The 5,813-nt window shown below is 31.9% G+C and overlaps 1 pseudogene; it reads left to right on the forward strand.

Moving 5' to 3' along the window:
- The first annotated feature begins 2,219 nt into the window (after window positions 1-2,219).
- On the forward strand, window positions 2,220-4,578 carry LOC107853444 (annotated as a pseudogene).
- The last annotated feature ends 1,235 nt before the right edge of the window (window positions 4,579-5,813 follow it).

The following is a 5,813-nucleotide window of genomic DNA, read 5'->3' on the forward strand; positions in this document are numbered from 1 at the left end:
AGATAGAATCAGAAGTGCATGTTTTTCCTACATTTGCTCTATATTTTCCCCCTAAGCTAAAGTATATACGACACTCTTTTAGTTTTTTGGTCAGATATTGATTATGTACCAAAGATGTTCTTAAAGTTTTGGATTTTGGATTGAGTGCGTTGCGTCAGTATGTTTGGGTATGACAACTTCTCATCTCTTGAAATGTCACTCTTTACTCTATTTGATTGATCAACAACAGCTATATATAAGTTTGTCGATGCAAACTGCACGACTGAATTTAATTGTACATAAGTTTGTTGATGTGTCATTTTACAAAGATGGACTACTACATACAACATGTGAAACCCCAAATTATGTGGCTCTAGTGGTGTTCATTAAATTGTCCCATAATTCATTTTATTTCATATCCTCTAGCAACAACTTTAATTCTAATTTTTGCTTCTTGCTACTATTGTAGGTGATCAACAATAAAGGTTAAGATGGAGTTATGGATAACCTTTGGTCATGTGGTGTAATTTTTTTTGTACTCATGTCTGGTTATCTGCCTTTGGAAGAGTAAATCCGATGGCATTATATAAAAATGTTTGTTAATCCGTATCATACATTTTTTCAAAGAGAATGTTGAAATAAGTGAATATTATTGACAAAAGTCTAAGACTGACTCATGATGAGGTATTTATTTAATTATAGACACATCATCAAGTATAATGAGAAATAAAAATCTGACAGTGACAATGTTCTGTTGAGAAAAGTATTCCACTCTTAGCTGTTGAATTTCTTCAAGTCCCACATTAAGGTAATCAATATTTCTGTCAAAATATGGTTGATGCAAATATTTAGGTATATTAACTTGAATTCATGTTATTTGAAAAGATCAATATGTTCATAGATCTTATTTAGCTTGCTTAATTCTAACTTCTAAGTTGATACCTGTCTTTCTTATCATTTCTTATTCTACAACAATGTATAAAGATTGATATTCATATAGTTTTGTTAAGACTCACAATATGTAGGTCACTGCTTTTATGTATTCAAGGAAAATAGCTTAATACAATAAAAAAAGCTTCAATATTGTTGAGGGGAAAAGAAAGATGAGAAGTCAATGTTTTACTTTGGGTCGATCAATGAATTTGGCCCAAAGTTCTTTTGGCTTTAAGTTCATTCACATTCTGTTTTTGCTGTTCTTACCAATTCCATTATTTATTAACCTTGGAAGCGAGTTATAGGAGCTAAGCATATACTATTTGTTGGCTTTAGCATGCTTTCTAAACTTGTTCCACCTTGTTTAACTATCATGATAGTTACTTGCTTCAAGTTTACTCGATCGAGGTACCATCAGATATGTATTTATTGATCATATCCTTCATCTTTAGATTTTAACTTGAATTGTTGTCTTTGTTAAAAAATAAAACAAAAAATTCTTAACTTTAAGAGTTAGCTCTGTGTTTGCTTTGTTGTTGCTTCTTTTGATGTTCTTATTGCTATATTCAATATCATAAACCCAAAATTGTTGCAGATTTAGATGGTACATAAATTTCACCCTCGACAAAACAAAGATCAAACTATGCATTACTATAATTGCACAGGAAGAAAATCAATTCTTCAGCGCGACGATAATCAAGTCTGATGATGTAGCGACATATTATGACATTCCTTTTAGAGGCGGCCTTTAAGTCATTAAAGGCCAACTACTTCAATCAATATCCATGCTCTTTATAAAAAGAAATACTTTATAAAATGTTTCAATGAATAATTTTCATATATTTCATTTGTCAAAACATGTTGCATGGGCACATCCTCACTAGTTTATTTTTAGGAGTGGGGATGATGTATATCACACTTCTCGTGAATGAAACTCCAAAGGCCATTGGAAAAGAGCTTTAATAGTCAAAATAGAAAAGAGCAAAAGACAAATAACTAGTGGACCTATGCTGATATTTAAGTTTTACGAAGCCCTTCTGTGCAAAATAATCCTTTTTGCCAGGTTTGCTCTCCCAGAGACACCACGAGAGAGACCTATAAGATTCCAACTTTTTGTGACCTTTTTACCCACTTCTAACGACTTTTTTTTCCTTTATCATCTCTCTTTCTCTTATAACTTTCCTCCAACTCTTTTTTCTTTTCTTTAATCGTCTTGCCAACAGTTTACTCATACTATTTCATTCCCTAGATACAATACTTGGTCAAGCAAAAAAAGAAATAAAAAGAAAAATGTTAAAAAGGGCATAATGGCCATTGATTGTATGGTCACAAGAAGCAAGTCACCCATAACACAAAAATCCGATGAGAACAAAATAGTAATTTTTGACTCGTCCGTGATGAAACATGAGTCCATTCCTAGACAATTCATATGGCTTGACCATGAGAAACCTTGTAATGGTGCTCCAGAACTTGATGTTACACTTATCGATTTAGGGGCTTTCCGTTCGGGTTATCCAATAGATGCTGAGCGAGCGTGTACACTCGTTGCTGAAGCATGTAGGAACCACGGTTTCATTGTCGTGGTAAACCATGGTGTTAACACTAGCCTTATCTCACTTGCCCATCCTAATATGGGCATGTTCTTTGAATTACCACTTTCCGAGAAGCAAAAGTCTCGAAGGAACAGAGGAGAGCACAGTGGTTATGCTAGTAGCTTTACCGAAAGATTTTCATCTGAGTTACCTTGGAAAGAAACACTCTCCTTTTCGTATTATGCCAAAGAAGGTTCGTCTGACAGGGTTGACGAGTATTTTAAAAGGACAATGGGTGAAAATTTTAGCCATATCGGGTAAGAGGATGTGACCATTTGACTTTATTGAATTATATCACCACTTTATCTAAAATTTTACACTGCTGTAGAGTATATAGGGTTAGTTACTTAGTTAGATCTTCAACACGCTCCGTATATATGTGCAAGTCTGAACGATCTTCATGCGTCAAATATGTCAAAAGTTTTCTCGATAATGACTGATGTTGAAAGTATACTTAAACAAATAAAAATATATTATCTCTAACATCTTCGAGTTTAGATTAGATAGTTACATACTTAAATATAGTACCACATCAGGTATTGAAAGTTTGATTAAACAACTAAAAGCAGGTTTCCAATAATAGCGTAAACTTTTAGATGAGATATAAAACACTTCAATGAAACTCGGGACCTCTGCCTGCAAATTGATACCATGTTGAACTATATGATAATCTCATATAAAACTTAATAGTGTAAGTGACATTATTTCCACCATAATGATTTCAACTTTTAGATGAGATGACCATACAAGTCGATACATCTTACCTAATTTTTTGATTAAATTATTCTTTCTTCACTCATCAATTTGATGAAAGTCTAATATTTTTCTTTTCATTTTCATAGGCTCTTTTACCAAAAATACTGCAATGTCATGAATACTCTCTCTTTTGGGATCATGGAACTATTGGGGGTAAGCCTCAGAGTGAACAGGAACCATTTCAAACAATTCTTTGAAGAAAATGAATCCATTATGAGACTCAACTATTATCCACCATACAAAAAACCAGATCTTACCTTAGGAACCATGCCACATTGTGATCTAACATCATTAACCATCCTCCATCAAGACAGCGTCGCGGGGTTTCAAGTATTCATGGACAACCAGTGGTGTCGTTAACATAGGTGACACATTTATGGTAAGAAGACATATTGTTAACATATATAGTTTCTAATCACTAGTCATTTTAACAAATTGAATTGACGTTTTGCAATAGTATTTACTATATCCTCCAATCAATTTGCTTGAAATTATTTCGTTATTAGTCAATTTTAAATAAAATGACATGTTTTTAAAAATATTTGGAAGCAACTGTTTTTAAACTTTTCATTTTACCTTCAATGAAAAGTATATATAGTCACAAATATTATGAATGTGCTAGAGAGTACCACAAGTATGAAATGTTCTCAATTCTCTTAATTTCGCATGAAGGTTAAATTGTACTATACCTAACAAATTAGAGAGGTTGGAGTACATTTTTTCTTTCCAATCAATACGTTATTCAAGTGAGACATTTAAAAGAGGTAACGTGCCATTTTGACAAACACTCTTGTGACTAAGAACTTAAAAGAGTGTAAATTAGAAAACAAATACTCCATCTTTGCCGATTTATGTGATATTATTTTTTTTGACACAAAATTTAAGAAAGAGGTAAAACTTTTGAAATTTATTACTTATATCATACACGGTTTTTTGCTCTGTTCTTTCAACATTAGATACCGGACGTGCATCAGAACAAGTTAAAATTTAGGTAAAGTGGAGCTCAACTCATTATGACATTTGTTTTTTTCTTTTTGACCTTTTGCAGGCGCTTTCAAACGGAAGGTACAAAAGTTGTTTACACAGAGCGGTAATAAACAACAAAACACCAAGGAAATCTCTTGTTTTTTTTCTTTGCCCTAAAAAGGATAAGGTGGTGAGCCTACCAACAGAACTGGTGGACTCCAATAATCCTAAAATATATCTAGATTTCACATGGAGAACCTTCCTTGAGTTCATACAGAAGCATTACCGAGCTGATATTAACACTCTCCAAATCTTCTCTGATCTGCTTCAACCGAGAACTGCAACGATTTAAGACATAAGAAATTTCTAGTAAGTTTTGTGACATCCAATTTAGATCAAGACCTTAGCCTTTTATTTAGACTTAAGTTCAGTAGGAAATGATAGTATGTACTTTTTACTCTATAAAATAGTTTGAGTTGTGAAAATGGGAACTGTATATTTAAAGTCGGAGGGGTGGGGGGAAGGGAATTGAAAAATTTTCCCGATTCATCTGATGAGTCGTTACAGTCGACTCACCTGCAAGTAGATATACTGAACGAAACAAATTAAGCTTAAAAACGTAAACAAACAAATAGATAAGTAAGAGAATAACATAGAGATTTAACCTGGTTCAGAATACCGATGTGGTGCCTACTTTCAGTCCCCTTAGTTGCAAGGTTTCCTTCGAGATTTCAAAGTTGAGTCGGATTACAGATTAATGGACAAGTTCTGAATCTTATTTTGTTATTCAGATCTTGTGACACAGCCTCAACTGGTATGACTGAGTTGACTTGATCTTTCTCTTTTGTAACTATTGTAAACTAAAAAGTACATAGCTTTACTGAGACTAAGATTGAGACACTAAGAATTTCCTCTGAAGTTGTGTGATATCTTTTTGGTTTTCAATCTTCTCTTTTATAGCCTTCAGCTGATGCAACTTCTTCGCTCTATAAGGAAAATCCAAGGGAGTCAGTACTAAAAAAAACTGCAAAAACAATCACAAAAAACCGACTACACATTGTGGTCGGAGTGATCGGTTTTTTTTCTTCTTTTTTAAAAAACGACCACATGTGGTCGCTTTTATATTTTAAAATTTCAAAGTAATTATTTCAATAATTTTCATATAAATTATTATTTAATTTACAAATAAAAATTATAAAAAATAACAAAACAACCACTTGTGGTACGTTTTTTTATAAATACAATTAAAAATATTTTTTTAAAAAATTTCTTTTTAATTTATTTTTAAAAAAATCGATCACTAGTGACTGGGTTTGTTATTTAAAAAAAAAGATAATATTTTTAAAAAACCGACCACTTGCAGTCGTTTTTTTTTAAATAATTTAAAAAAGAATTTTTAAAATCCGACCACTTGTGGTCGGGTTTTGAACTAAAGAAAATTAAAAAGTAAATAATTTTTAGTAACCAATAATTATATATATGTAATCAAATATATATTATTTTCATTAAAAATAATTATATATATAATCTAATCTATATATAATTTTTTGAAATTACACTAATCACACGTAGTCGATAACCAGTACA

This window comes from Capsicum annuum, chromosome 6, assembly GCF_002878395.1.
Source record: "Capsicum annuum cultivar UCD-10X-F1 chromosome 6, UCD10Xv1.1, whole genome shotgun sequence".
NCBI lineage: Eukaryota > Viridiplantae > Streptophyta > Magnoliopsida > Solanales > Solanaceae > Capsicum > Capsicum annuum.